This window comes from Triticum aestivum, chromosome 3A (genome assembly GCF_018294505.1).
Source record: "Triticum aestivum cultivar Chinese Spring chromosome 3A, IWGSC CS RefSeq v2.1, whole genome shotgun sequence".
Taxonomy (NCBI): Eukaryota; Viridiplantae; Streptophyta; class Magnoliopsida; order Poales; family Poaceae; genus Triticum; species Triticum aestivum.
This window is the reverse complement of record NC_057800.1, coordinates 114,283,991-114,306,891: the sequence shown is the minus strand read 5'-3', so window position 1 is coordinate 114,306,891 and position 22,901 is coordinate 114,283,991.

Below are 22,901 nucleotides of genomic sequence, written 5' to 3'. Positions count from 1 at the left end.
CTGCATGGTCAGGTCTCTAGACGCACGTAATCGTCTGAAGAATTTGCTGGAGACCTGAGCATGCCTGATAGGACGCAGGCTAATCATGAAGAAATGAACTTCCATTTCTCACGTCCTCATATTGCTTTATCAGTTCTTTTACTTGATGAAATTGATCTGATGAATTGATGTCATATTCTTCACTGATGAAGTATATGAGTTTGTAAGCTGCACTAATTCATCTTCAAGATGATCAACCCAAAGCCACTGAGTGGGTCCTCGATAGTGGATGTACAAACCACATGACTGGTGACAAGAATCTATTGATGGATGCTCCATTATCTCTGTCGCATCTGAAGCATATCATCTTTGCTGACAAAGGCAAAAGTCAGGTATTGAGTCTAGATAAGGTTGCGATTACAAAGGATCGACACATGGACAAAGTCATGCTTGTTGAGTCCTTAGGATACAACCTTATGTCTGTCTTAATGCTTTGTGATCTTGATATGGTTGTTGTCTTTGGCAAGTACCATTGTGTTGTGGTTATGGAAGCTGACAATTCCAAAGTCTTCGAAGGCTTTAGGAGAGGAGACCTGTATATTGTTGATTTCTCTACAGGACCACAACCAGCCGTGTGCTTACTTGCAAAAGCTTCAGAAGGCTGGCTCTGGCATCGACGACTTGGTCATGCAGGCATGAGGAATTTGCACATGCTTGCGAAGAATAAGACTGTCATTGGCATCAAGAATGTCAAATTCCTCAAGGATCACCTATGCGGAGCCTGTGAAGCTGGGAAGATGACGAAGGCCAAGCATCCAGCTAAGACTATCATGACCACCACTCGCCCGTTTGAATTGCTTCACATGGATCTCTTTGGTCCTAATCATTATTCTGCTATTTCAAATGAAGCATCTCAATATGGCTTTGTTATTGTTGATGATTATTCTCGCTACACATGGGTACACCTTGTTACTTACAAACATGAAGTGCAGGAAGTCTTCAAACGATTTTCCTCGAGGGCTTCAACCAACTTTGGTGTGATGATCAAGCACATCAGAAGTGACAATGGCACTGAGTTCAAGAATTCTGGTCTCGATGACTATCTTGATGAACTTGGTATTACTCATGAGTTATCTGCTCCTTACGCTCCTCAGCAGAATGGCGTCATGGAGCGCAAGAACAGGACTCTTGCTGAGATGGCTTGCACTATGCTTGATGAATACAAAACGCCTCGTCATTTCTAGACTGAGGCAATTGATACTGCGTGCCACATCATCAACAGAGTATATCCTCACAAATTCTTCAAAAAGACTGCCTATGAACTCCTCACTGATAAGAAACCAAATGTAAGTTATTTCAAAGTCTTCGGTGCTAAATGTTGGATTAGAGATCCTCATCACAACTCAAAATTTGCACTGAAAGCACATGAAGGTTTTATGCTTGGTTACGGAAAGGACTTGCACACCTACAGAGTCTTCAACAACGTTCTTCACAAAGTTGTTGAAACTGTAGATGTGCGGTTCGATGAAACTAATGGCTCGCAAAGAGAGCACCTACCTACTATGATAGATGAACCAACACCTGAGGAAACTATCAATTTCAAGGCTACTGAGGATGTCATTCCTACTGAAGAATCGGCTGAAAAATTCATTCCAGAACATGAAGAACGTCGGGCTAATGCACTTGAAGAAAATGCTGAAGAAAATGGTGCTGAAGAAAACGCTGATCAAATTCTTCAACGACAACCAGCTCATCCTCGCGTTGCAAAAGAAGTGCAAGTTGAAAAGATCATCAATGACATCAAAGCGCCAGGTCCTCTCACACGCTCAAAAGCTTCACATTTGTCTAACTTTTGTGGGCACTATGCTTTTGTCTCTATTACAGAGCCCACTAAGGTAGATGAAGCATTTCTGGAGCCTGAGTGGATTCAGGCCATGCAAGAAGAATTACATCAGTTCGAGCTCAACAATGTCTGGGAACTGGTCAAATGTCCAGATCCTCGCAAGCACAATATCATCGGCACAAAGTGGATCTACCGCAACAAGCAAGATGAAAATGGCCTTGTGGTGAGGAATAAGGCACGGCTTGTAGCTCAAGGCTACACACAGGTTGAAGGAATTGATTTTGATGAAACTTTTGCACCTGTTGCTAGACTTGAGGCTATTCACATATTACTTGCTTATGCTAACCATCATGATATCACTTTATATCAAATGGATGTGAAAAGTGCATTCCTCAATGGTAAGCTTGAGGAAGAAGTATATGTTGCTCAACCCCCAGGTTTTGAAGATCGAAAGAATCCTGACAAAGTCTTCAGACTCAACAAGGCCCTCTATGGCCTCAAGCAGGCCCCACGGGCTTGGTATGATACCTTGAAGGAACTCTTCATGAAGAAAGGCTTCAAACCTGGTTCACTCAACCCTACTCTTTTCACTAAATCTTATGATGGTGAATTGTTTGTGTGCCAAGTATATGTTGATGATATTATCTTTGGCTGTACTGACCAACGTTATAGTGATGAATTTGCCTATATGATGAGTGAAGAATATCAAATGTCTAGGATGGGAGAGTTGAAATTCTTATTAGGTCTTCAAATTCGTCAACAACGCAATGGCATATTCATATCTCAGGAGAAATACCTCAAGGATGTACTGAGGAAATTCGACATGCAAGATTGCAAAGACGTCAAAATTCCTATGCCCACAAATGGCCATCTGTGCACTGATGAAAATGGTATTGACTTCGATCATAAGGTATACCGCTCCATGATAGGCTCCTTATTGTACTTATGTGCATCTAGGCCAGATATAATGCTTAGTGTTTGCATGTGTGCCCAACTTCAAGCTGCACCGAAGGAATCACACCATAAGGCTGTGAAGCATATTCTTCGATATCTAGCTCACACACCAACATTTGGATTATGGTACCCCAAGGGCTCGGCTTTTGATCTTGTTGGATATTCTGACTCTGACTATGCTGGTGATTGTGTGGATCGCAAGTCAACATCTGGTACATGTCATTTCCTCGGACGATCTTTAGTCTGTTGGTCCTCGAGGAAACAGAACTGCGTATCACTATCTACTGCTGAAGCTGAGTACATTGCCGCTGGTTCTTGCTGTGCCCAATTGCTATGGATGAAGCAAACTCTCAAGGACTACGGCGTCAACATGAAGAATGTGCTTCTCTTCTGTGACAATGAGAGTGCCATCAAGATTGCTCACAACCCAGTTCAGCACTCGAAGACAAAGCACATTCAGATTCGTCATCATTTTCTTCGTGATCATGTGTTGAAGGGCGACATTTCTATTGAGCATGTGGAGACTGAAGAACAACTAGCCGATATCTTCACAAAGCCCTTGGATGAGAAGAGATTTAGCAAGTTGCGGTCTGAGCTAAATATCTTAGAATCTTCGAATGTTCTTTGAAAAGGACTCTCATCCTAACACTTATGCAAAATTGATGACTTAGATGTGCAACACATGAAGAAACGTTTTTCTTCAATCAATGAAGAATAACACTCTTAGTGTGAAGAAATTAATGAAGAAATTGATTCTCAGAACCCTACAATAATTGTACGTGGTGTCTGAAATCATCATTCTTATATGGTGGATCACACCACCACTAAAAGTTGAAATTCCTCAAATTATTCATATTCTTCAACTTTGCATAGTCTTCACTTGTCATGTCGTTTTTCTTCATTGGTTATATATATATATATATATGACTTTATGTCCTCTACATCATTCACTTATTGCTAATTCTTCAAGTTGGTTTTTCTGCTAAGTGAATGTGATCGGACCCTTCCCCTCTAAGCTATACTTAACTCAATCTATTCACAAATTCTTCATGTGCATTCTATTTGAAACTCGTTCAAAATCTTCACTGTGTCCTTTTCAGCTGAAGAAATTGCGAACGGTACTTTAAAACCTATTTTATCGAAAATTTCGGTTTTGCCGCTCAAACCGTTCTGCATCCCACGATATACTTATCCACTCACCCACGATCTAACAAGATCTCCACCTCTCACTACGTGGGTGACACATGTCATGCGAATGAGAAGGGTCAGGGGCACGTTCGTCCAATTTCTTCGGGCGAGCAGTTTTTCACCGTGGCTATAAATACCCCTCCTTCCCTTCCTCACTTCTCTTACTCCGCTCGACCTCTCTCTCCCCCTCGAGCTTCTCAAACCCTAGCGCCGCTGCTACTTCATCGCCACTGGTGAGGAAGAGCTTCACCGCCTCGACCTCGTCGCCGATGTACTCGTGTTGACCGCGGAAATCTTCACTGCGCCGCCGCTGTAGCCGTCTTCCTCCGCCAAGTTAGGGCGTGGAAGATCTGCACAGACGAACTTCACAATACTTCACATCTCCTCACTCCAGTTCGTCGTGTTCTTCGTCCGGGGTAATTGAAAGTTACTTTTACTACCCTCGTTGATTCGAATGATTATCTTCAAAATCTTCAAAGGTGTTTTTCTTCATAGATTCACACACTAAACACCTCACAAGTCATCTATTCTTGATTCGTTTCTCTAAGCCATATTTTTCTTCAAGATTCCTCATTTGTGTGGATCTTCGATCTATACAACTCTGGAACCTAAGACAAAGAACGCTTAGTGAAAATCTTCAAGACTCATCTGGTCAAATTCCTCAAACTTGTTCTTTTTGAAAAAACTTTTGAGAACGCATATGACCTCTCCAAATTCCTTGCAACTATACTCTGTTCACAGGTACACATGTCAGCTGCTAAATCACTAGGTTCTCATCAACTTAACTCATTTGCAGCGTTCCTCGAAGAGAAGTTGCATACTTCTTCAGAGAATTCAATTGTTCAAATTCCTCAGCTAAAGAAAATGGCTGATGGTAAGAAGCCACAGAAGGGAGGAAAGAGGCCTGAGGTAAATACAGCGTTTGAGATCCGTGATGACATATATGCTGGGTACTGCACACCTACTGAGGAAACCAAGAATGAGCGCAAAGTGCGCAAACAGAGGATAGAGAGGAGATGGGCAAGAGAGTGGAGGGAGTACAGATATGTCACTCCTAAGTACATGAAGAAATTGGCACTCAATCCTCCATGCCCAAGAGCTCCATTGGCACCTGGCCAAATAGCAGATCCCACCAGCCTCAAGCGCGGTGAGGACTATCCTGATGAATGGGCCAAGCGCCAAGCCAAGCTGGCTAAGCAAGCCAGAGAAGCAGTGAGGAAATTCAATGAAGACTCTGCTGCTGCTGCTGCCTCTGCTGAGGCCTTTGCTGTCAAGCCAAAGAAGGCTATGTCAAAGAAGCCTGCGCGCAAGCCAAGTGCTTCACCAACAATGCCCTCAAGGCCAAGTTCCTCAGCAATGCCCTCACGGCCAGAATCCTCAAAGCCCTCACGGCAAATTCCTCATGCTGCTCATGTTCCTCCAAAGTCCTCAGCTCCTCCGCCAAAGCCTTCAGCTGTTCCAACTAAATCCTCAGCACCTATGCATCTCGCCTCGTGCCAAAGGACTGTCGGCATCTTCATTGCCTCACGTGTCTCAGCTAGTTCCTCTGCTGCACCAAGTTCCTCAGTTGTCCCCTCACTGCTAAAGACAAAGGCCACTGCTGGACGAGGTCCTCGCCCAAGTCCTCAAAAGAAGCAAGTCGCTTTCCAAGTGCCGTCTAATGAAGACGAAGCCGATGATGATGAACTTGCAGAAATCATCAGAGACAGGCAAGTCAGGGCCGCAAGAGCCAAAGGATCAGAGGTGTCACTGCTTTTGGATCCCAAGCTGATCCTCGACTACATTAATGATTAGCACAAGGACCCCAACACTCCCTTGCCTGAGTTCAAGCTGACGCCTGGCCAAAGTCACATGCTGACCCACTTCATTCAAGAAGAAAAGTGGAAATTTGAGAAGGTCAGGCAGATCAAGAAAGCGCAGTACAAGAAAGAGCGCTATCTGAAGAAAAATGTTGTCTCTATGACAACTGAAGAACTTGTCACTATTCAGACTGAGATTAAGAAACTCAGTGATGACTTTGACGCATATCGCGCTGATTGGCTTGGAGCCGAGGTTCGTTTTGTGAAACTTGCAGATAACTTCACTTCCAATGTTGCAGCCCCAACGCAACAGGAAATTCCTCAGGCTGAAGCATCTGCTCAGCGTACTGAAGAAAATGCCAGCACCACTAATGACAATCAGGATGCTGAAGATAATGTGAGTTCCAGGGCTGATGACTGCATTCCAGCCGCTGAAGAAATTGCCAGGGCACCCACTAGTGGTGTGCCTGAAGAAACTGAAGAACTCAGGGCAACTACATCAGGTGCTCGAAGAAAATCAACCAGATTCCTCAGCTGCTCCTACACCAACTTCAACTCCAATCCCTCCATTTGCATCAGATGTGAAGAAGACCAAGGCTGCAGAGCGTGCTGTAGTGAAGAAAAGGAAAGCATCAGCTGCTTCAGATTCTTCATCTCCGAAGAAAATGAAGCCTATGACAAGTTCATTTGCAAATCCGATTGATGTTGTTTCCATATCAACCAGGCCATCAAAGGACCTTGTTCCTTTTGATGAAGAATATGTGATCCCCAGCGGATCTAATGAAGAAACTCCTTCTGCTGCTTCGTCTGAACCATTGGATGAAGAAATTGAAGTGGATGCGATCCCTTCAACACCTATCATCTCCTCGCCTATGCCTCGGTTCACAGCTGAAGAGGCTAGCGTTGAAGAAATGGAAGATGAAGATGTGGACATTGGCTGCTCCACACCCGTAATCAGTGATGAATTCCGGGAAAGTCAGCATCCAAACTCTCCAATGTTCACCCCTCTACAGTAAATTCCTCAGTCCTCCACACAAACTGTTCACATGGGCTCTGAAGAAACTCATCCCACTGCAACTGTCCATGAGGAAATTCCAGCCACTAGCGCTGAAGAAACTGCTGCTGCTGAACAACCAACGATGCAGACTGCCACTGAGGAGGAACCAAAAATTCCTCAGCCTGAAGAACCTGCGATTGAGATTCCTGAGGTCGTGATGCAACTCACTGACACTCCTCTGCCGAAGCCAAAGGATCCATTCTCACGCAAGCAAAAGTTCAAGGCTGATGATTTCTTTGGTGAGCACGTATTCTTCGAAGATTACAACCCATATGACTCTGCTCGCATTAGGAAGAGGCGTTTCTTCTGAAACTTTATTGGATCGAGTTGTAATCTTAAACCCGATGGTGCTCTGATACTTTTGATGCACTATTCTGCATGCTTATTCCTCGTTAATATTACCGCACGCATGCTGAATTTCATCAAGCACCATATTTCATCATGCATTTCATATTCTTCATATTATATGTTAAATGCATGTATGAATTACAAGATATAGGGGGAGATCTCCATGATTCAACTCTTCAAGTGTGCATTGCTTCAAAAGCAAATTACTCACTATGCACATCTTCAGGAGGAGTTCTTCTATATCTTGCAATCAAATTCCTCAATATTAGTAGTTACACTTCATATGTTTATCCCCGTTGAAAACTTAACCTATATTGTCATCAATCACCAAAAAGGGGGAGATTGTAAGTGCATCTAGTGCCCCTTAGTGATTTTGGTGTATTGAAGACTTATAGGTTAAGGGACTAATGCGTTTGTGAGTGTACACAGGTCTATAAGTCTATGAGGAGTTTGATATTTACAGGTAAAGTCGACCCCTAAAAATGAATATCTTTGACTGAAGATTTTGGTATTTCTGAATACTTTCATGAAGACTTTGAAAGTGAAGAAATTGGTGTGTCCGTGAAGACTTGATATTCATGCGAGGAATGTGAAGCTTGAAGACTTTTGTTTTCATAGTTTTGTTTTTTCTCTTTCTTGAGTCATAGGAAACACCGTACTGTTAAAGGGGGTCGAGGAAATACTAAGGAAAAATTTCCATGTGATGCTCAACTCAAAATCCTACACCTACCAATCCCTTCGAGTGAAGCCATTGGAAATCTCATACAGTTCAGTCAATTTCTTCAGTGACAGAGACGAAGTTCTTCTGGTATCTGAGGAATTTGTCCTGACTGAGGAGTTAGGAATTTGCTAGTGCGGATTGCCTACACAGTGAGGAACATGATAGCCCTGAGGATTTTGCTACTCAAAATTCCGACCGTTGCTATGCTATGCGCCAGCTGTCCCAAAATATCTATCCACCTAACGGTCATATCATTGAAGGGCATTTATGTCTTATCATGTCGGGCTGCTCCCTAGGCTATAAATAGCCGCCCCCTACAACCACTAGCTGGTTGGCTGCTCCGAGACCCATCCTCTGAGGACTTTGAGCGAAAATCATCAAGTGAGGAAAAACCAAAAACCCAAACACCTACAAACCCCAAGTGATTGAGCATCACTGAAGAGATTGATCCTGCGTGGATCCGACGATTGTTACCTTTGAAGACTGTGCTTCTTCCAGACAGTTAGGCGTCATGGTCTAGAGCATCCAAGAGGAATTGTGGAGCGCCGAGTGACCGAGTTTGTGAAGGTTTGGAAGTCGCCTGAAGACTTACCACGAGTGATTGGATGAGGTCTGTGTGACCTTAGTTCAAGGAGAATATGGTGAGGACTGGGTGTCCTGGGCTGCGTGTTCAGGGCTGTGTGTCCAGGACTGTGTGTCCTCGTGTTTAAATACTCAACCGCTCCAACCAGACGTACAACTGAGACAGCAGTTGGAACTGGTCTACCAAATCATTGTCTTCACCAAGCTTACTGGTTCTATTGCCTCAACTCTTTCATTTCCTCATAACTATGTTGTGTGTCTGTTCATATCTGTGTTTGAAGACTTTGACTGAAGACTTTCTCAATTTCCTCAGTTCAATTTCTTTAGTCTGTTTGTCTTCTTCCTGAGTTATCCTGTGATTACGCTTCCTATACTCTATGCCAGTCTTCATTTGATCATGATGACTATGCTTGTATTCTGTTATGTTTACTTTTGAGTACTTATTCCGCTGCTAGTAGTTATTCACTAAGGAATTTCCTCACCAGCAAATTCCTCAGTGAAGAATTTCATAAAAATCACCTATTCACCCCCCCTCTAGTCGATATAACGCACTTTCATGTTGCAGCATTCTTTACAGACTATCCTGTTTAGGCAGATTGCTGTTATGTTTGCATTGTTTGCATATGTTTGCTCCTTTAATGATTCTATTTGAGGATAGGACTATTAAATATGCAGAGGCATTCAGTATTCAATGTTGAATAATAATTTTAGTGATTTGCTACAGTAGAGTATGATAAGGTTTTTGCAATGGTTTATACTAACTTATCTCATGAGTCCTTGTCGAGTTTTGTGTGGATGAAGCTTTTGAGATTTAGGGAGACCGTGATATGAGAGGAATTAAGGAGACACAAAAGCTAAAGCTTGGGGATGCCCAAGGCACCCCAAGATAATATTTCAAGAAGTCTCAAGCGTCTAAGCTTGGGGATGCCCCGGTTGGCATCCCACCTTCCTTCTTCAACAATTATCGGTTAGTTTCGGTTGATCCCAAGTTTTTGCTTCTTCACATGATGTTTGTTATTCTTAGATGTCATTTTATTTTTCTTTGCTTGCTGTTTGAATAGAGTACCAAGATCTGAAATTATTAAATGGTAGAGAGTCTTCACATAGCTAAATAATTATTTAACTACTCATTGATCTTCACTTAAATCTTTCGGAGTAGTTTGTCATTTGCTCTAGTGCTTCACTTATACCTTTTAGAGCATGGTGGTAGTTTTATTTTGAAGAAATAGATGAACTCTCATGATTCACTTATATTATTTTGAGAGACTTAAATATCTTGGTAATGTGCTTAAAAATCCTAATATGCTAGGTATTCAAGAATAATAAAATTCTCTTATGAGTGTGTTGAATACTATGAGAAGTTTGATACTTGATAATTGTTTTGAGATATGGAGGTGATAATATTAAAGTCATGCTAGTTGAGTAGTTGTGTATTTAAAGAATACTTGTGTTAAAGTTTGTGATTCCCGTATCATGCACGTATGGTGAACCGTTATGTGACGAAGTCGGAGCATGATTTATTTATTGATTGTCTTCCTTATGAGTGGCGGTCGGGGACGAGCGATGGTCTTTTCCTACCAATCTATCCCCCTAGGAGCATGCGCGTAATACTTTGCTTTGATAACTTCTAGATTTTTGCAATAAGTATATGAGTTCTTTATGACTAATGTTGAGTCCATGGATTATACGCACTCTCACCCTTCCACCTTTGCTAGCCTCTCTAATACCGCGCACCTTTCACCGGTATCATACACCTACCATATACCTTCCTCAAAACAGCCACCATACCTACCTATTATGGCATTTCCGTAGCCATCCCGAGATATATTGCCATGCAACTTTCCACCATCTAGTTCATCATGACACATTCATCATTGTCATATTGCTTAGCATGATCATGTAGTTGACATAGTATTTGTGGCAAAGCCATCGTTCATAATTTCTTCATACTTGTCACTCTTGATTCATTGCATATCCCGGTACACCGCCGGAGGCATCCATATAGAGTCATACTTTGGTTTAGAACCGAGTTGTAATCATTGAGTTGTAAATAAATAAAAGTGTGATGATCATCATTCAATAGAGCATTGTCGCAATAAAAAAAGAGAGAAAGGCCAAAGAAAAAAAAGAAGGCCCAAAAAAAGAGAGAAAATAAATAAAAAAGGGAAATGCTACTATCCTTTTTTCCACACTTGTGCTTCAAAGTAGCACCATGATATAGCGAGTCTCATATATTGTGCTTCAAAGTAGCACCATGTTCTTCATATAGAGAGTCTCATATGTTGTCACTTTCATATACTAGTGGGAATTTTACATTATAGAACTTGGCTTGTATATTCCAATGATGGGCTTCCTCAAAAATTGCCCTAGGTCTTCGTGAGCAAGCAAGTTGGATGCACACCCACTAGTTTCTTTTGTTGAGCTTTCATGCATTTATATCTCTAGTGCATCCGTTGCATGGCAATCCCTACTCACTCACATTGATATCTATTGATGGGCATCTCCATAGCCCGTTGATATGCCTAGTTTATGTGAGACTATCTTCCCCTCCTTTTTGTCTTCTCCACAACCACCATTCTATTCCACCTATAGTTCTATATCCATGGCTCACGCTCATGTATTGCGTGAAGATGGAAAAAAGTTTTGAAAAAGTTAGAGTATGAAACAATTGCTTGGCTTGTCATCGGAATTGTGCATGATTTAAATACTTTGTGTGGTGAAGATGGAGCATAGCCAGACTACATGATTTTGTAGGGATAACTTTCTTTGGCCATGTTATTTTGAGAAGACATAATTGCTTTGTTAGTATGCTTGAAGTATTATTATTTTTATGTCAATATAAACTTTTGTCTTGAATCTTTCTAATCTGAATATTCATGCCACAATTAAGAAGAATTACATTGAAATTATGCCAACTAGCATCCCACATCAAAAATTATCTTTTTTATCATTTACCTACTCGAGGACGAGTAGGAATTAAGCTTGGGGATGCTTGATACGTCTCCAACATATCTATAATTTTTGATTGCTCCATGCTATATTATCTACTGTTTTGGGCAATATCGGGCTTTATTATCCACTTTTATATTACTTTCGGGACTAACCTATTAACCGGAGGCCCATCCCAGATTTGCTATTTTATGCCTATTTCAGTGTTTTGAAGAAAAGGAATATCAAACAGAGTCGAAACGGAATGAAATCAACTAGAGAAGTTATTTTTGGAACGAAAGCCACCCAATGGACTTGGACCCCACGTCAAGGAAGGAACGAGGTGCTCATGAGGGTGGGGGCGCCCCCCCCCTAGGGCGCGCCCCCTTGTCTCGTGGGGCCCTCGTGGCTCCCCTGACGTGCTTCTTCTGCCTATATAACTCCATATACCCTAAAACTTTCAGAACGTATAGTAGATCGGGAGTTCCGCCGCCAGAAGCCTCCATAGCCACCGAAAGCCAATCTAGACCCGTTCCGGCACCCTGCCGATGGGGGCAATCCTTCTCCGGTGGACATCTTCATCATCCTGGTGCTCTCCATGATGAGGAGGGAGTAGTTCTTCCTCGGGGCTGAGGGTATGTACCAGTAGCTATGTGTTTGATCTCTCTCTCTCTCGTGTTCTTGAGATGATATGATCTTGATGTATCGCGAGCTTTGCTATTATAGTTGGATCTTATGTTTCTCCTCCCCCTCTACTCTCTTGTAATGAATTGAGTTTCCCCTTTGAAGTTATCTTATCGGATTGAGTCTTTAAAGATTTGAGAACACTTGATGTATGTCTTGTCGTGGATATCTGTGGTGACAATGGGATATCACGTGATTCACTTGATGTACGTTTTGGTGATCAACTTGTGGGTTCCGCCCATGAACCTATGCATAGGGGTTGGCACACGTTTTCGTCGTGATTCTCCGGTAGAACTTTGGGGCACTCTTTGAGGTCCTTTGTGTTGGTTGAATAGATGAATCTGAGATTGTGTGATGCATATCGTATAATCATACCCACGGATACTTGAGGTGACATTGGAGTATCTAGGTGACATTAGGATTTTGGTTGATTTGTGTCTTAAGGTGTTATTCTAATACGAACTCTAGGGCTGTTTGTGACACTTATAGGAATAGCCCAACAGATTGATTAGAAAGAATAACTTTGAGGTGGTTTCGTACCCTACCATAATCTCTTCATTCATTCTCCGCTATTAGTGACTTTGGAGTGACTCTTTGTTGCATGTTGAGGGATAGTTATGTGATCCAATTATGTTAGTATTGTTGAGGGAACTTACACTAGCGAAAGTATGAACCCTAGGCCTTGTTTACCATCATTGCAATACCGTTTACGCTCACTTTTATCACTTGCTACCTTGCTGTTTTTATTATTTCAGATTACAAAAACTATTATCTGCTATCCATATTGCACTTGTATCACCATCTCTTCGCCGAACTAGTGCACCTATACAATTTACCATTGTATTGGGTGTGTTGGGGACACAAGAGACTCTTTGTTATTTGGCTGCAGGGTTGCTTGAGAGAGACCATCTTCATCCTACGCCTCCTACAGATTGATAAACCTTATGTCATCCACTTGAGGGAAATTTGCTACTGTCCTACAAACCTCTGCACTTGGAGGCCCAACAACGTCTACAAGAAGAAGGTTGTGTAGTAGACATCAGTGGGCCTGAGCAGCAACCGCACCGCGGCCCAAGTAAGTAATCCCCTAGCCGAACACACCGTATTTTTATTTATCATGACATCATTCGGAAGAATCGCTCTTTGACCAGGACTGGATAACAAAGGCGAAGATGATCCGGTGTTCGGCCCCCCTTCCTGAAGGCTTGGACAATCCGGTGCTGGAAAAGATGCTCGAGCCAGCACCTCGCCCGGTGCCCTCAAAGTAAGATGAAGGGGGGAATAAAGAGGGTGAAAGTGGGCCTCCACCGCTACCTATTCCAACCGAGGGAATGAGCGCCTCCGTGAGGGAGGATAACCAAGGGGAAGAATCTGACATTCCCTCGCCCCGGGGAATGAAGAGGACTACCTCTGAAGATTCGGAAACCAAGGTTTCCAAACGGGAGAAGAAATCTCCACCAGAGGGTCCTGCCTCGGAGGGTGCTCTTGCCGCACAAATTCCACGCGGGGATCAGCCCTCTAACGAGCTGTAAGTAATCAAAAAGTACTTAATAGTGAAGATATACTACCTTACCTCTGAGGAAAATAACCGAAGCATTTATCTTGCAGTTCGGATCTTAGCCCTTCTCAGCGGAGCTCATATTCGGGGGATCTTCTTTCGGAGATGATGGAGAGCGAAACGCCTCCCCCGGACTCCCCAGCTCGAGAAGCGGGCGACCTTGAAGTGTCGTCACGGAGCGTTTCTCCTGATCCGGCAAGGCTAGAAGGTAATCCTATGGCCACCCGAAGTCCCCAGTATCCGGCTCTTGAAGAGAGCGATCAAAAGAGTCCGGCACCATCTGGTATGCGATCGGACGTACTGAAGGATCTGCTAGAGCGAGTGACTATCTCATAAGAGCACCGTACATTGATGGGTACGGTGATTGAAAGGATTTCGTCCGCCGAAAGCAGGTTGCATGAAGCCTTTATGAGTCTACTGACGGGCTTTGAGGTACGTAAAATGATATACATTTTTGATAGTACCGCACCTTTTTAGGTGTGCCCTGTGTAGATAGTAGCCCCTGAGACTCTGGTTGTCGTCGGGAACGGCGGAAAACAGAGGATCGTAGTCCCGGGTAATAACCAGACCGCTGTTATGTGCAGGTGGTTGAAGCTCCGGTGGCTAGCCGGACTGATGGTTTTGTCGAACTAAAGCGGCAACTGGATGCGGCAGATGCTGACATCGAGCTTGTTAACAAGCGGCTTGACGAGGCACAAGGTAGGTGATTTTACTAGTAAATGTCACATAATAAGAGCAGCATGATGCCATTATCTTTAATATGTTGTGACTGCAGATGGAGCTGCCACCGTGGAGACCCTTCGGGCGGAGCTTGCCCGAGCCAAGGAGTAAGCAAGGAGTAGTAATGCGGCTGCTTTAAAGGCGGCTGAAGAGTTAAGAGCCGAGAAGGCCGCGCATAGCGAGAGCCAAGAAAAAAATGGCCAAGATGGCTGTAAAGTTAAAAGATAATGTCGACCGCTGCCAGCTTCTTGAAGAAGCAAACCGGGCGAAGGTGACGGACCTGGAAAAGGCCACGATGGCGACCAAAGACACCCGCTCTGCAAGGAGAGCGAAGAAGGAGGAACTGCGTGAAGCCGGGGATATTGTGGCTAGGAAGCCCTTTATGCTGCGGAGAAAGTTTGGAGATCCTCGGTATGCCCCTCTGGATCGGCTGTGGAGTTCGGCAGACGCATATCTGGACTTGGCGGCGAGTGCTGTCGATGCGGCCGAATACTTCTGAGATCAAACAGATCGTGAAGTGGACAAGCTATTCTGGTCGCAATTTAACGTTCCAGAGCGTCCGCTTCCATTGACTGATCAGCTTGCCGAATGGGCCGAGCTGAATAGATTGTCCAGACTCGCCATGAGGTCTGTTGTGGATCATCTGTGGCCGGAAAGGCCAAAGTTGAACAGCTATTTCAGCTTGGTGCAGTAGTTCCTTGGTGCGGTGCCGCGCATTAATGCGATGAAGAGGTCGGCGTGCATAGAAGGCTCAGGGATGGCCCTTTCCCATGTCAAAACATACTGGGCGGAGATGGATGCCACCACTGTTGCGGCGCAGGGTTCGGCCATCGGCCGAGTGGCTGTCGAGCACTATTTTGAAGAAGTTCTCGAAGGCGCTCGTCCGATAGAGGCCCAGTGCTCGAAGAACATTATTTTTGAGTGACATGTATTCCCATTGTAAAAACTATGTTTTATTAAATTTATCGAGGCTGTATTTATACTTTTGCCTGAAAGTATTATGATGCCTCCTGTGCAGCCGTTTATGTATATATGTATATAACCTGAAAGATTGCAGTCGTCGGCTTCAGCCCCCACGCATATAATGCGGGGGTGTTCACAGAAGACGCGTGTTCACACTTGATCCAACGTCTTGGTCCATTAAGGAGGTGATAGCGCAGCGAACTAGGCAACCGGACTATAATGCTTTAACACTTTCACTTAGCCAGAGGAGTTTGACAGTGGGGCTACTATATAGCCCCTGGTGGCTCCGCACTCATCAGAATTCGGGGTGTGTACATGCCTAGCCGGGAAACGGCCCTTCGTTAAGGCAGAGGAACCCTGAAGATTCCGGTAGGTCATCGAGTGGTTGACCAGTCTCACGCTATATCATGACAGTCAGTTTTTGGCTTTCTCTACTGAGGTGCTTGTCTGGATGAACCAGGGCACAATCGCAGTAGTTCTCCTGGTGCCGCCTTAGCCGATAGAGTGGAACGTAAGGCAGCAAAACACAGGAGCCGGGCCAACCCAACATTTGACCAAAGACATGATTCAGAGCTGATGCATATAAGGCCAAACTCGCGATGCCGAACACTCCCTAAGGTATTCGGTCTTTATGGTGTAAACCGGGCCTAAACAGTGCCCTTTGTAATAAGCCCTTGGTGTCCAAGTACGTGCATTTATTCTGACGTGGCCACATGCCAAGACGTCAACATCTTTCTCAATTGTACTGAGAATCCGAGGGATGTGTATCAAGAAGAGACAATAAAAAATGTTTACGCAGGGTCTTAATCTAAAAAGAATCCTTGGAACGGGTCCCTGCTGCACGTCTGCGCCCGTGTCTCCGTTGTGCCGTATCCTGGACGGGTGTAGCATGATGGTCATCTGTAAAAGAGAGGAACTTAGTTGAAAAGTTGTCGTGCAAAAAGGTAGGTTATACTAAAGAAACCATGTACAATTCAAGATAAGTAAAATTGAGCCTAATTGCCACGTGTTTGCGCACGTTGAGCCCCTTGTATTGTAATAGGGGTGTGGCCATCAAACCTGCATTAATTACATATAGCTGCGCCGGACTCGTCTAACCGCGTCCGTGGTCTTAACGACCTGTCAAATGCTTTAGTTGGTGAGGCCGTTTAGTGTGCGGCTGCCAAGGCAGCCACACTGTCTTCAGCGCGCAAGGAGCGCTCCATATTTCCATGTACTGTAATGATGTCACGTGGACCGGGAATCTTAAGCATGAGGGAAGCATAATGTGGAATTGCGTTAAAGCGAGCAAAAGCTTCGCGTCCGAGTAGTGCTTGATATCCACTTTGGAACGAAGCGATGTGGAAGGTTAAATTTTCACTACGGAAGTTATCGGGGAAACCAAATATAACCTCTAGTAGCAGGGAGCCCGTGCAATGAGCCTCTGGGCCTGGCGTTACTCCTTTAAAGGTAGTATTGCTGCGGCTTATTTTTGTTGGGTCTATCGCCATTTTGCGGACTGTGTCCTGATATATCAGGTTTAAACTGCTGCCGCCGTCCATCAGGACTCGTGTGAAGTGGTATCCATCAATTATTGGATCTAATACCAAGGCAGCCCATCCTGCACGCCGGATACTTGCCGAGTAATCCCGATGGTCGAAGGTGATCGGTTGGGACGACCAGTGGCAGAACTCCGCAGTGGTAGGCCCTGGGGCATGTTTCTCTAGGGGTGCTGTTTTGTTTCTCCCCTTTATCACGTGTAACACGTTGACTGTTTTGACTTCTGGTGGGAATTTCTTCTGTTCCCCAGTGCTTTGCTTGCGAGGCTCATCCTCGTCTTCGCTTGGTGTATCCTTCCCCTTATGTTCGGCGTTGAGCTTGCCGAACTGCTTGAAGACCCAACATTCTCTGTGGGTATGATTTGCAGGTTTACCAGGGGTGCTATGGATCTGACATATTTGGTCCAGAATTTTGTTTAGGCTGGACAATTCGTCTCTGTTGCCTCTGGAGGGAGGCTTTTGCTGACCTGGCCGCGAGCTTCTGAATCCGGCGTTTACCGCCATGCTCTTCGGGCTGTCTTCTTTATTCCAGCGCTTATTTTTGCTGCATCGTGATTTCTCGTTTCCATCTCTGACTACGGATGTACTTGGGTCGCTGGTGCTGTATCGGGCTAGCCAGCTGTCCTCGCCCACGCAAAAGTGGGTCATGAGGCTTGTTAATGCTGCCATTGTTCTCGGCTTTTCTTGTCCGAGGTGTCTGGCAAGCCATTCGTCTCGAACGCTGTGCTTGAAAGCTGCTAAGGCTTCGACGTCCGGACAGTCGACTATTTGGTTCTTTTTAGTAAGAAACCTGTTCCAAAGCTTTCGGGCTGACTCTCCGAGATGTTGAGTTATATGACTCAAATCATCTACATTCGGTGGTCGGACATAAGTCCCTTAAAAATTTGCCCGAAAAGCGTCTTCGAGCTCTTCCGAGCTTCCAATGGAGCTTTCGGGGAGGCTTTTAAGCCAATGCCGAGCTGGCCCTTTGAGCTTGAGGGGTAAGTACTTGATGGCGTGGAGATCGTCTCCTCGAGCCATGTGGATATGGAGGATATAGTCCTCAATCCAGACCCTAGGGTCTGTTGTTCCGTCGTATGCCTCTATGTTTATGGGTTTGAATCCCTCTGGAAATTCATGGTCCAGTACCTCATCGGTGAAACATAGGGGGTGTGCGGCACCCCTGTATTTGTGTGTACCGTGATGTTCAGATGTTTGTTGTGTTGTATTGCATACTGGAGCGCGCTTGTGTGGCCCGTATATGGATCTGGTTGCGCCGCCCTTCTGATGCGAGCCTTCGCGTGGATCGTGTACTGGCTTGTGTGCGGCGTATGTTGCCGCTCTATGTTGGTCATGAGGTCATCTATCCGGCCAGATGGCCGTTTTAATTTTTGGTTACGGGGGATCTAAGGCATCCTCATCGAATTCAGGTAGCAACTTTCGCTTCGGGTAGCTCTTGGTGTGGCGATTACCGCCGTACTTCGCTGCAGTGTTGAGTACTTCACTCCATCTAATTCTGAGTGTGTCTTGCGCAGCTTTGAGCCTTTGCCCTTCTTTTTCAGACTCCTCGCGGTGGCAACAAGCCTTTGATGGGCATTCTGCTGCTCCAGGCGTCTGTCCGGTGTGATGTCGTCTGGACTGTTATCTTCGACGGAGTCGGGTTGTTCGGTTTGATTCTCCGTGTTGCCGTGGTCGGGCGATGGTTCACCCTGCTCTAACACTGGGTCTATATGATCCTTGTTTCTGCCGAGGCGGGATTTGGACCAGCGCTTATGCTGCCGCTTTGACTGCTTCTCGAGGGAACAACCCTTCGCTGCGTCCTTCCGTTCCTCGTTGTCGTCTTCTTTGGGTGTGTCCACCATGTATACGTCATGTGATGAAGTGGGCGTCTCCTTTGTGAGCAGTGGTTCCTGTTTGTCTCCCGCATCGTCGTCCATACCATCGATGTCTTCGGAGTCAAAGTCGAGCATGTCGGTTAAGTCCTCGATAGTGGCTACTAAGTGGGTGGTGGGTGGGCGGCGAATTTCTTCGTCATCCGCATCCAAATCCTGCCGGACATAGTTCGGCCAGGATTCTCCTGACAAGAAGAGAGACCTTAGTGAGTTCAGTGTGTCGCCGAAGGGCGAGTGCTGAAAAATATCCGCAGAGGTAAACTCCATGATCGGTGCCCAATCGGATTCGATAGGCACGGGCGCAGGCGGTTCAGAGTCCGTGGCCAGGGAGGAATCTGGCAGTCCGGCGTCACGGCTCTCATGAAGGGTAAGGTCGATACTCGGCTCGATCACCGATGAGAGTGCAGCCTCCGTGGCGGGGTCTATCCACCCGTTCATGGATGGCACAATTGGCTCCGAATTGAGGGTCGGAGTAGTCGCCGGTGCAATCTCCCGAACATTGTCGATGGTAGAGCTAAATCATGCTCATCGAGACCGTGTAGCGCACCCGGGAGGGGCTCGAATCCGTCGAAGATCAAGTCTCCACAGATATCGGCCGTGTAGTTTAAGCTTCCAAACCTGACCTGGTGGCCAGGGGTGTAAATTTCGATCTGGTCTAGATGGACAAGCGAGTTGGCCCGCAGTGCGAAGCCGCCGAATACAAAGATCTGTCCGGGGAGAAAAATCTCACCCTAGACTGCATCGCTATCGATGATCAAAGGAGCCATCAAGCGTAACGGCCACGACACAGAGGAACTCTCAATGAAAGCACCAATGTCGGTGTCAAAACCGGCAGATCTCGGGTAGGGGGTCCCAAACTATGCGTCTAAGGTGGATGGTAACAGGAGGCAGGGCACACGATGTTTTACCCAGGTTCGGGCCCTCTTGATCGAGGTAAAACCCTACGTCCTGCTTGATTAATCTTGATAATATGAGTAGTACAAGAGTTGATCTACCACGAGATTGGAGAGGCTAAACCCTAGAAGCTAGACTATGGTATGGTTGTATGTTGTCCTACGGACTAAAACCCTCCGGTTTATATAGACACCGGAGGGGGCTAGGGTTACACAAGGTCGGTTACAAAGGAGGAGATATACATATCCATATTGCTTAGCTTGCCTTCCATGCCAAGTAGAGTCCCATCCGGACACGGGACGAAGTCTTCAATCTTGTTTCTTCATAGTCCAACAGTCCGGCCAATGGATATAGTCCGGCTGTACGGAGACCCCCTAATCAAGGACTCCCTAAAAGCCAAAGCTTGGGGATGCCCCGAAAGGCATCCCCTCTTTCGTCTACTTCTATCGGTAACTTTACTTGGAGCTATATTTCTATTCACCACATGATATGTGTTTTTCTTGGAGCGTCTTTTATGATTTGAGTCTTTGCTTGTTAGTCTACCACAATCATCCTTGCTGTACACACCTTTTGAGAGAGCCATACATAATTTGGAATTTGATAGAATACTCTATGTGCTTCACTTATATCTTTTGAGCTTTATAGTTTTGCTCTAGTGCTTCACTTATATCTTTTAGAGCACGGTGGTGGATTTGTTTTATAGAAACTATTGATCTCTCATGCTTCACTTAGATTATTTTGAGAGTCTTAATAGCATGGTAATTTGCTTAAAATCCTAATATGCCTAGTATGCAAGATTAATAGTAAAACTTTCTTATGAGTGTGTTGAATACTAAGAAAAGTTTGATGCTTGATGATTGTTTTTGAGATATGGAGGTAATAATATCAAAGTCATGCTAGTTGAGTAGTTGTGAAATTGAGGAATACTTGTATTGAAGTTTGCAAGCCTCGTAGCATGCACGTATGGTAAACGTTATGCAACAAATTTGAAACATGAGGTGTTATTTGATTGTCTTCCTTAAGAGTGGCGGTCGGGGATGAGCGATGGTCTTTTCCTACTAATCTATCCCCCTAGGAGCATGCGTGTAGTGCCGAGGTTTTTGATGACTTGTAGATTTTTGCAATAAGTATGTGAGTTCTTTATGACTAATGTTGAGTCCATGGATATACGCACTCTCACCCTTCCATCCTTGCTAGCCTCTTCGGTACCGTGCATTGCCCTTTCTCACATTGAGAGTTGGCGCAAACTTCGTCGGTGCATCCAAACCCCGTGATATGATACGCTCTTTCACACATAAACCTCCTTATATCTTCCTCAAAACAGCCACCATACCTACCTATTATGGCATTTCCATAGCCATTCCGAGATATATTGCCATGCAACTTTCCATCATCATCACACATTCATCATTGTCATATTGCTTAGCATGATCATGTAGTTGACATAGTATTTGTGGCAAAGCCACCGTTCATAATTCTTTCATACATGTCACTCTTGATTCATTGCATATCCCGGTACACCGCCGGGGGCATTCATATAGAGTCATCTTTGTTCTAGTATCGAGTTGTAATCATTGAGTTGTAAATAAATAGAAGTGTGATGATCATCATTATTAGAGCATTGTCCCAAGTGAGGAATAAAAAAAGAGAACGGCCATAAAAAAAGAGAAGCCCACCCAAAAAAAAGAAAGGCCATAAAAAAGAAAAGGCCCAAAAAAATGAGAGAAAAAGAGAGAAGGGACAATGTTACTATCCTTTTACCACACTTGTGCTTCAAAGTAGCACCATGATCTTCATAATAGAGAGTCTCTCATGTTATCACTTTCATATACTAGTGGGAATTTTTCATTATAGAACTTGGCTTGTATATTCCAACAATGGGCCTCCTCAAGTGCCCTAGGTCTTCGTGAGCAAGCAAGTTGGATGCACACCCACTAGTTTCCTTTGTTGAGCTTTCATACATTTATAGCTCTAGTGCATCTGTTGCATGGCAATTCCTACTCCTTGCATTAACATCAATCGGTGGGCATCTCCATAGCCCATTGATTAGCCTCGTTGATGTGAGACTTTCTCCTTTTTTGTCTTCTCCACATAACCCCCTCATTACATTCTATTCCACCCATAGTGCTATGTCCATGGCTCGCGCTCATATATTGCGTGAAAGTTTATAGGTTTGAGATTACTAAAGTATGAAACAATTGCTTGGCTTGTCATCGGGGTTGTGCATGATGAGAGCATTCTTGTGTGACGAAAATGAAGCATGACTAAACTATATGATTTTGTAGGGATGACCTTTCTTTGGCCATGTTATTTGAGAAGACATAATTGCTTAGTTAGTATGCTTGAAGTATTATCATTTTCATGTCAATATGAACTTTTGTCTTGAATCTTTCGGATCTGAATATTCATACCACAATTAAGAAGAATTACATTAAAATTATGCCAAGTAGCACTCCACATCAAAAATTCTGTTTTTTATTATTTACCTACTCGAGGACGAGCAGGAATTAAGCTTGGGGGTGCTTGATACGTATCCAATGTATCTATAATTTTTGATTGCTCCATGCTATATTATCTACTGTTTTGGACTATATTGGGCTTTATTTTCCACTTTTATATTATTTTTGGGACTAACCTATTAACCGGAGGCCCAGCCCAGAATTGTTGTTTTTTGCCTATTTCAGTGTTTCGGAGAAACAAAATATCAAACGGAGTCCAAACGGAATGAAATCTTCGGAAATGTGATTTTCTCATCAGATAAGACCCAGGAGACTTGAACCCTCTGTCAAGAAATCCATGAGGTGGTCACGAGGGTGGAGGGCGCCCCCCCTAGGGCGCGCCCCCTGCCTCGTGGGCCCCTCGAAGCTCCACCGACGTGCTTCTTCCTCCTATATATATTCACGTACCCCCAAACGATCGGGGACGGAGCTAAAAGCCTAAATCCACCGCCGCAACTTTCTGTATCCACGAGATCCCATCTTGGGGCCTGTTCCGGAGCTCCATCGGAGGGGGCATCGATCATGGAGGGCTTCTACATCATCATCCAAGCCTCTCCGATGAAGTGTGAGTAGTTTACTTCAGACCTACGGGTCCATAGTTAGTAGCTAGATGGCTTCTTCTCTCTTTTTGGATCTCAATACAATGTTCTCCCGCTCTCTTGTGGAGATCTATTCGATGTAATCTTCTTTTTGCGGTGTGTTTGTTGAGACCGATGAATTGTGGGTTTATGATCAAGTCTATCTATGAATAATATTTGAATCTTCTCTGAATTCTT